Source organism: Anas platyrhynchos, chromosome 14 (assembly GCF_047663525.1).
Source record: "Anas platyrhynchos isolate ZD024472 breed Pekin duck chromosome 14, IASCAAS_PekinDuck_T2T, whole genome shotgun sequence".
Taxonomy (NCBI): domain Eukaryota; kingdom Metazoa; phylum Chordata; class Aves; order Anseriformes; family Anatidae; genus Anas; species Anas platyrhynchos.
In genome coordinates, this window is record NC_092600.1 from 23330167 (window position 1) to 23340000 (window position 9834).

Below are 9834 nucleotides of genomic sequence, written 5' to 3' on the forward strand. Positions count from 1 at the left end.
GCGGGGGCTCTCCACAGGCCGCAGCCTCCTCCAGGCCACAGCCACCTGCTCCACCGGGGGCTCCTCCACCCACAGGGGGGCAGCAGCGTGGAGATCTGCTCCATGGGGGACCCATGGGTGCAGGGGGACAGCCTGCTCCACCAGGGGCCTCTCCCTGCACAGCCCGCAGGGGAACTGCTGCTGTGAGCCTGGAGCACCTCCTGCCTCCTGCTGCACTCACCTTGGGGGCTGCAGGGCTGCTTCTCACTCCTTGCTCTTCCAGCTTCTGTTGTGCAGCAGTATTTCCCCCTGCTTACATCTGCTCTCCCAGAGGTGCAAACAACATCGCTTATTGGCTCAGCTCTGGCAAGCGCCGGGGCCCTTTTGGAGCTATCTGGAGCTGGCTGTTGTCTGGACTGTTCTCACAGACGCCATCCCTGCAGGCCCCTGCTACCAAACCCTTGCCACGTAAATCCGATCGAAGTGTATGCAGCAATTACAAAGCCGCTGTGCTTTGGGCTGTCACGATCCTCCTGCAAGTGCAGGGGAGGTGCAGGGTTGCTTTGCATTTCCAAAAGGAGGAAGAAAGCCTCCAACCCCACTGGACCTCAGCCACTTGCAGGATCCAAGCAACGCTCCCCACTTTCAGTTATCTCCCTCCCATGCACACAGTGGGAGCAAGGTTGAACAAGCACATTTTTGAAAATGTTTATCTTAATGAAGAATAAAAGAAGTCTACAACACCCAATCCCTCTGTGCACCCAAGGCAAAAATCGTGGACTATTCTGCCTCAACACTATTTTCAGACCCAATTTGTCAAGTCATCTAGCAGAGGATTTCTCTCTTGTTCACTCACTAGCTTAGTAGAGCACCAGTTTACATAGGTGCTGGAGCAGATTCCTCAACCATCTGAAGGGACTTGATCCCAGAAAAGTTCAAAACTGCAGATGACTCATGATTTTGTGGTGAAGCATCTATTAAATGAGAGCTGTTCCGCTTAGGGCACAGTGAGACAGTGTGAGAAGAACCCTGTATCTCACTGATTGAGGCTTTATAACTCTACAGAATTGTCAGTCAACAATAAATGGAAAGTGCAGGAGATATGTTCTTTCTTCCTCCTTTCCCTGCCATACATTAGCAGAGAGATTGTGGTGGGATATAGGTTCAGAGCCTCACAGAAGAAGGATTTGAACCCAGGCTCTCCACAGTCTGCACCACTGCCTTCCTGATGGCTTTTGACTATTTTATTTTATTTTATTTTATTTTATTTTATTTTATTTTATTTTATTTTATTTACTTTATTAGTATTATTCTTCTTATTTTTCTGGATGGTGTCTAAGTCTTAGGGGGGAAGAACCAACTGTGGGAGGAGGGAATGCTACTACTGTCTGTGACAGTGGTGATTTCTGGACAGTGTTAGCAACAGAGCTTCTGCAGAGAAGAGAAAATGCCAGGCAGTGTCTCTTGGTATTCCATGTACTGAGTTCTGAGTGCAGTTTTGGGCTCCACAGTGTAAGAAAAAGTATAAGAACAAACCAGTGCACTGTGATAAAGAGAGTTTAATAGGGTACAAAAGGAATAAAAACAAACAAAATAAGAAATGAGAATATTGATAATTTATAATGTATCATAGAATCATAGAATCATAGAATATCCTGAGTTGGAAGGGACCCTTAAGGATCATCAAGTCCAACTCTTGACACCGCACAGGTCTACCCAAAAGTTCAGACCATGTGACTAAGTGCATGGTCCAATCTCTTCTTAAATTCAGACAGGCTCGGTGCAGTGACCACTTCCCTGGGGAGCCCGTTCCAGTGTGCAACCACCCTCTCTGTGAAGAACCCCCTCCTTATGTCAAGCCTAAATTTCCCCTGCCTCAGCTTAACCCCGTTCCCGTGGGTCCTGTCGCTGGTGTTAATGGAGAAAAGGTCTCCTGCCTCTCGACACCCCCTTACGAGTATAAAATATATAAATATTGTTTAATTAATAATATTAAATACTTATCATTTTATAATAATGAAACAATGCCATACTGTACAACACAGTCAATAAAGTGGATTTAATTAAATAAATTAAATTTTAATTAAAACCCAGGAAATTAAATAAAATTTTAAAATGTAAATTTAATACAAATAAAACCCATTTTTCCCATCCCAATGAGTTCCTATCCCCATCATCACTTCCCATCCCACTGATCATTTCCTATCCCAACAACGTCCCAGTTCTGATCCCAAGGCTGAATTCCCAACTCCCACCCACCCATCCATCCAGCCATGCACCCATTTTCTGCCGTCCGTGCTGGCCATGCCCACATCCATGCCCGGTCTGGGCATGGGCAGTGGGAGCGGTCTGCATGAAATAACTGAACATGAAATCATGAAATAACATGAAATAATAAATAAGGTAACTTAATTGTTGCTGTTGTTAACATTGCTTCATGACAACAGATGCAAACATGGATCTTGAGTTGAGGGCAAAGGTGACCTTGGATCTGAAGCACACAGGCGTTCGCTAATGTCCCCCCATCTGGAGTGAATCCACAACGACTTGGAAGGAAAACTAAAGTCCAAACCAATGCACTGGGATAAAGAGAGTTTAATAGGGTAGAAAAGGAATAAAAACAAACAAAATTAGAAATGAGAATATTGATAATTTATAATGTATAAAATATGTAAATATTGTTTAATTAATAATATTAAATACTTATCATTTTCTAATAATGAAACAATACCATACTGTACAACACAGTCAATAAAGTGGATTTAATGAAATAAATAATACAACCAGTACATTAAATAAAATTTGAAAATTTAAATTTAATAAAAATAAAACTCAGAAATTTAAATAAAATTTAAAAATGTAAATTTAATACAAATAAAACCCAGTAAATTAAATAAAATTTAAAAATGTAAATTTAATACAAATAAAACCCATTTTTCCCGTGCCAATGAGTTCCTATCCCCATCATCACTTCCCATCCCACTGATCATTTCCTATCCCAACAACGTCCCAGTTCTGATCCCAAGGCTGAATTCCCAACTCCCACCCACCCATCCAGCCAGCCATGCACCCATTTTCTGAATTTTCTGCAGAAAATTTTCTGCAGGCAGAGGCCTTGCTGAGTGAGCACCTAAGGAGAGGAATGTAATCCAGAAGGCAGCAAAGAAGAGCAATGCCCCGAAAGAAGAGCTAAGTCTTGTCTCTCAGCCCTTTGGTGTCCCAAGCAGCAGTTGCCATGGGCAAGCTTTCCCAGCCCAGCTGCTGCCAGCATCCCCCCAGCTTGCCATTGCCACCTTCCTGGGTGAGGCGCGCGCGCATTTGCCATTGGCATTTGCCGTTGCCCATCCCTGAGAGTGGCAAGCAGTGCGTAGGTCCAGCACGAGAGAGGGGAGAGGGCAAGCGAGAGGGGCAAGGGCTGAGGAGCGTGGCTGAAGCTGGAGCAGGTGCCTGCAGAGGTCTCTGTGCCTGCCTGCGTGCTGAGCGGGCCTGGGTGCTGCGGGGGCCGTCGAGGAGAAGCCCGAGGTCGGTCACGGGTAGCCGTAAGAGTAGGCTCTGGCGTGGTCCTTCTGCCGCTGCTCGAAGAATTGCCCGGGGCCGATCCTCATGTGGTGGGCCGCCCGCTGCCGCTCCTCCTGGGCCAGCTTCTTGAGGCGCTCCCGCTCGGGACGCTGCTGCGGCGTGATGGGCACCGACGACTCCTGCTCCTCCAGCGGTGTGGGCGCTGCGTCGCCGCCCGCCCAGGGCCCCACGCAGGGCACGTAGTCCCCGCGGGGCTGCGCCGGACGCTGCAGCGTGCGCGGCTGCGTGGGCAGAGCCGTGGGCAGTCCCCTCCAGAGCGGGGGGCTCTGGAGGGGACTGCGAGGGGGACTGGGCAGGGCTCTCCTGAGGGCTGGGAGAAGTTGAGGCCTCTTGAGGGGAGCCAAGGGAGGCTGGGGCAGGGTTCTCTTGCGGGCAGGGATGAATTCCTGCTGGGGGGGCCTTTTGGGCAGGGCTCTCCTGAGCTGGGGCCGGGCTGCAGGCTTGAGGGGGGAGCTGAGTGGCGGCACAGCAGCTGCAGGGGGCTGCAGCGCCCGCCCAGCCTGCACCTTGTCGGGGTGCAGCCCAGGGCTTGAGGGGACCTCACCCAGCGCTCTGGTGGCTGCCAGTCCCTGTGTGCTGGGCTCCTCGATGTCCTCGCAGAGGTCGGGCAGCTGCGAGAGGAAGCGCTTGAGGACAGGACTGCTGGGGACAGCGGCGAAGGCGTCCTGGGGCTCCACGGCATCCAGGCAGCTGAGCAGCTCCTCCAAGCCGGAGCTGTCCAGGTCGGCCGGGAGCTGGTCCTGCAGGTGCTGCAGCTGCTGGCTGTCCCCTGCCAGCTGGGGAAAGGCCTCGGCGAAGGCATCGGGGCCCAGCTCCAGCAGCTCCAGGGGCTCCTCAGGCACCTCTGCAAGTGTCGCCGCTGAGGAAAAAGCAAGCCAATGCAATCCCCCAAGCATCCCCCGCTGCCAGCTTTGCCATGGCTCCTGGGTGTGGGGCGCCCAGCGGCCGGCTGTGCCAGCCCCAAACTCACCGTCGGGCGTCGCCGTCTGGGTGCTGGTGGTCGCTGGAGCCTGGGCAGGCTCGGGGGCAGTGGGGCCGGGCAGCGGGGGCCCCTGGTCCTCGCTGAGCCCCACGGCATGCAAGCAGGGCTCCGGCAGCTGCCCCCGGCTGCTGCTGAGGGTGCAGGGCGCGTGGAGCGCCTGCTCCCGCAGCGGAGGCCCCGGGACGAGGGGTGGTGGGGGGTTGCGCTGGGCGGGGGCCTGCAACAGGCAGGTGCCTGCGGGGTGCAGGAGCTCCCCATGGAGCACGGCCCTGGGCCCCAGCCCCAGCGCATGGTGGGGCACCAGTGTCCCCGTCACCATGGGCTGTCCCCACTGATGGACGGGGGCACAGGGAGGAGCGGCGTGGGGGAGCTGCCCCACGGCGGGGAGCTGCACCAGCTGCAGCTGGTGCCCCGTGGTTGGGAGCTGCACCAGCTGCAGGTTTTGCCCCACAGCGGGGAGCTGCACCAGCTGCAGGTTATGCCCCACGGCGGGGAGCTGCCCCCCAGCAGGGAGCTGCCCCATGGTGGCGGCGGGGAGCTGCCCAAGCTGCAGGTGGTGCCCCTGGGCTGGGAGGTGCCACCCAGGTGGCAGCTGCACCCTGGCGGGGAGCTGCAGCACCTGCCCCTGGACCCCCGGCACCACGTGCCAGACGGTGGCCTGGGGCAGTGCGGAGGGGAGGGTGGGTACCTGGGGGGGCTGCAAGGGCAGCGCCGTCGCTCCGGGGAGGGAGGGAAGCAGCCAGGCAGCCACCGTTGGCGGCACGGCTGGGACGACGAAGGGGGAGTTTTGCGTCTGCGGAAGCCGCGGAAGCCGTCTGGGGAAACCCTCTGTGGGAAAAAGGGCGCTGGGCTGAGCTCTGGGGCGCTGGGCTCGCCAGCAGGGCCGCAGCCCCGGGAGGAGCGGGAGCCGGCTGCTGGACCTGCCATGGTGGCTGGAGAGTGGGGCGGTTGCTTGGGGAACGCGGGCAACGGGGGTTCCGTCCCAACGGCTGACCAGCCCCTCGCCGACATCTTGGGGAGGACTGCAGGCTTTGGAGCCAAGCAGGCTGCCCAGCGCAAGACTTGGCCATCCCCAGCAGGCTTTCCCTCCCACGCAGCACTTGCCATGCCCACGACGCTTCCACACCGCCTCTTGCCCGTCCTGAGCATTTCCCAGCCCAGGACCAGCTTTCATCCTCATGGTCATTTCCCATCCTGACAAGTTCACATGAGAACAGATTCCCATACAAAAGATTTCCCATCAACACAAACAGATTTTTCCCTTCATCCAAAGAGATCTCTTCCCAAAGAATTCCCCTCTCTTGGAGGACTTCCCCATGGTTTTCCTACTTCAATAAATGTTACCCACCCCATTAAAGATTTCCCATCCCAGTACTTTCCCATCCCTGGAGTGACTGCCCATCCCAATGCTTTTGCTTCCCAATGCTTTCAAACCCAGAGAACATTTCCCATCTCTTTCATTTCCGAGCCCAATGCCTTTCCACCCCAAGGAAGTCTTCCCATCCCAGCAAGGATTTCTCGGCGCACACATCCTTTCCCAACCCATTCCCATTTCCCACTTTCACCATCCAACACACAGCTTGGCCAGCCCACAGCTCTAGAGAGGGATTGGGACGATGCTGATAGACACAAGGTCACGGGGATTTGCTGTGCTGACGATTGCTCTTTCTTACAGATCAACACAGATCCCCAGTCCCAAGGGCGCCAGGCAGAGTCTGGCTAATATGTAGATACGAGGCTCTTCCATTTCCTACCGGGAAAGAAAGAGATCTGTGCGTTTCTCTCTCTCCACCTCCGGAAAAAGAGAGGAAGGGGAGAGCGCTAATGAACAGGAGCATGCTCAGCTCAGCCACCGGCATGGAGGCTGCCCGCTCCTCAGCACCTCGAAGCAGCAGCACCTTCAAGTCTCCTCCTGCAGCAGCAGCACATCAGTGTCTCTTGTCCCACCAGCAGGACAGTGGCGTCTCCCATTGCACCATGCCGACCTCCACGCCTCGAGTGCCAGCAGCAGTCCTCAATGCGAGCTGGACGCTCAGGGTACTTGTGGCCACCCACCTTTGTGAGCTCCAAGGCTGACAGTGACTCTCTGCTGAGCTCCCACGGCTCTCAGGCGTCCCGCTGGCAGAGCTAATGGCGCTAAGCTGACTGCCAGGAGAAAAGGCTCCCGTGAAATGGCTGCTCCACAACGCCAGGAGCAAGGTCTGCTGGGCTGGGGGTTCGCAGAGGAGCTCGGCCTTGGGCCTGGCAACTGCGCCTGGAAGCCAGGGACGGCCTTGGTGTGCAGCTGGACACCTGGGCCTGAGAAAGCAAGGTCTCTTTCAAGACGCTTGGCACCATCGTCACCCAGTGGCTGTCTCAGGGCGACGAGAGAAATGCACAGCATCTCTTGCTGCCCTGCAGTGCTGCTGTCCTACGCCCTTGGGTGTCTCCGGGATAGAAAAAGGGACGGATTTTGCCCCAAAACCCAGCTCCTTTCTATCAAAAGCATCACGTCCTCCTCTCTTTCTTGGATTTGGCTATGACTTTAGGAATCCCTGCAATCCCTGCAGCTGTGTCCCCTGCCAGCTTCTTGTGTGCCCCAAGCATCCTCGCTTGCAGGGCAGTAGAAGATGCAGAAAAGGCCTTGCCTTAGTGGAAGCACTGCCCTGCAGGAGCTCCAACATCCCTCTTAGCAGCACGCTGTAGCCCCCAAATGCCCCCGAAACGGCACATTTCAGCTCCTGGGAAGGAAATGAGCTCGCTCAAGGGGAGCTACCTGCTCAAGGCCCAGGTGTCTGTGAGGCGGTGTTGGCAAGGAGTCCTGTTGTGTGAGTCCATTCTTTGTGGGTGCTCCGTCCCCACAAGGCTTGCTTTGGAAGGCCCAGGAGAGTCTTGTGGGCACTGGCCTGGGGTCCCAGGCTGAGCCAGCTGCTGCCTGGCAATCAGGGAGGCTCGCTCAGTGTCTTGGCTTGGGTTTGCGTGGCCAGGCTGTGGGAGCGGGGGGCTGCAGGGGTGTCCTCTGTGAGAAGAATGCAGCAGCTGCCCCATGGGAGCTCAGGGCCGCTTCCAGGAGGCTCCTTCCAGGAGGGACCCACCCGCTGCTGCCCAGAACGCAGAGCAAAAGGATGATGTTTGCGCCTGGGGGAGAGCCCATCTAAGAAAGGGAACAAAAGCTGCTGCCCAGCAGTGTCTGGCTCAGGGAGGAGTGGGAAAGCTCTGTGCAGCCCCCAGGGGCCGTGCAGCAGGAAGCAGGAGGTGCTCCAGGCTCACAGCAGCAGTTCCCCTGCGGCCTGTGCAGGGAGAGGCCCCTGGTGGAGCAGGCTGTCCCCCTGCAGCCCATGGGTCCCCCGTGGAGCAGATCCCCACGCTGCTGCCCCCCTGTGGGTGGAGGAGCCCCCGGTGGAGCAGGTGGCTGTGGCCTGGAGGAGGCTGCGACCTGTGGAGGAGGCCCCAGAGGAGCAGGGTGTTCAAGGAAAGGTTGGAGCTGGTGCTTAGGAACATGGTTTATTGGGTGACATTGGTAGTACAGTGATGACTAGACCGGACAAATGTGAAGGTCTCCTCCAACAATAATGATTCTATGATACCTCCACCACGTCCTCCTCCTCCACTTCCTCCTCATCGTCCACGGCCTTTTTCTTGTCCACTGCCTCCTCCTTGTCTACCGCGTCCTCCTCGCCCCCCGCCTGCTAAACCTATTTCTCATTTTCCTCCTCCTTCTCCTCCTTCCCTGCCTCTTGCACCTCCAACACCTCCTCCACCTCCACTGCCTCTTCCTCCTTCTCCTTCTCCAGCCCCACTGACTATTCCTCCTCCACAGCCTCCTCCACCTCGGCAGAAGCTTCCTGGCCAACTTCCTCTGCATGCTCCTTGCTAAGGCATGCTGGTAGCAATGATCGTGAGCCCAGAAATGGCAGGAGGAGTTGCCAGGAACCAGGTGCGCCAAGGCGGCTTCTCTGGGAGGCTATGGCTGTGAGCGCTGCCCACCGCTCCTAATTCTAGTTCCATTTGTCACCCCACAGGACCATGGCACTGTGACCCTGTAAGGTAGCAGCTGGCGGCTCCTATCATCTTGATGACGCTCTGTGATGCGTTGCTTGTTGCCTGGGTAGCGATTGTTAGCAATTATGCAAATGGCTTGTCATCAATCGGGGATGTGGCTGCTCCTCCCTATAAATGGGCCAAGGGGGGCAGTGGGAGCCAGAGTATTGGAGAGTGGAGATGGGAGAAGGTGGAAACAGAAAAGGAGGAGGATGAGGAAGAGGCATAGGTGGAAAAGGGGGAGTAAGAGAGGAAGGGGGCAGTGGAGGAGGTGGCGGAGGAGGAGGTGGCGGAGAAGATTGAGGAGGTGGCGGAGAAGATTGAGGAGGTGGCGGCATGAGTAGGAGTGGTGACAAAAGAGGAGGCGAGCAAGGGATAGGCAGAGGGACACGATGGAGGTGGAAGAGGAGAAGAAGGTGGTGGAGAAATAGTAGAATACTAGAGGAGGAGGTGGTGGCAAAAAAGAAAAAAAAAAAGGTGGAGGAGGAGAAGGTGGTGGAGGAGGAGGCTGCCAAAAAAAACAAAAAAACAAAAGAGAAGGAGTAGAAGGTGGAGGAGGAGAAGGAGGTGGAGGAGGAGGAGGCGGAGGACTCCAAAACAAAAGACCCTCTCTGGTGGTGAGCGTTGACCGCTGCTCCTAATTCTAGTTCCATTTGTCATCCCACAGGACCATGGCACAGTAGCCCTGTAAGGTAGCAGCTGGCTGCTCCTAGCAACTTGATGATGCTCTGTGATGCGTTGCTTGTGGCCTGGTTGCCTGGGTAGCGATTGTTAGCTATTATGCAAAAGGCTTGTCATCAATCGGGGATGTGGCTGCTCCTCCCTATAAATGGGCCAAAGGGGGGCAGTGGGAGCCAGAGTGTTGGACAGGGGAGAGAGGAGGAGGAGGAGGAGGAGGAGGAGGAGGAGGAGGAGGAGGAGGAGGAGGAGGAGGAGGAGGAGGTGGAAGCCAAAATAAAAAGGAATAAAAACAAAAAAAGAGGAGGAGGAGAAGGTGGCGGAGGAGGAGGCGGTGGAGGAGGAGGCCAAGGAGGAGGTTTGCTCAGCTACAGCAAGCCATGGGATTTTTGCTGTTTAAACTTTTAACTCCTTGCCTAACCACAGGGGTTGTCATTCGTGGACAAATCCTGGGTTAAGTACACCGTCACTGCAAGAGGAGCACAAGCTACCTGCAAATGGGCAAATATACCTCTGCAAGTTTTCTTACAAGGGATTAAGACAAAAAGGCCTGTGCCTGGCAGAGGGAGCACTGAACGATGATCTAGCAAAGCAGT

The 9834-nt window shown here is 55.4% G+C and overlaps 1 protein-coding gene across 1 annotated transcript in view; it reads left to right on the forward strand.

Moving 5' to 3' along the window:
- The first annotated feature begins 8208 nt into the window (after window positions 1-8208).
- LOC139998697 (uncharacterized) overlaps window positions 8209-9834 on the forward strand; it is a 15954-nt gene continuing 14328 nt past the window's right edge. The window contains exon 1 of the mRNA XM_072023462.1: window positions 8209-9834. This exon is cut by the window's right edge and continues 149 nt beyond it. The gene's annotated coding sequence lies outside the window, so the exon portion shown is untranslated.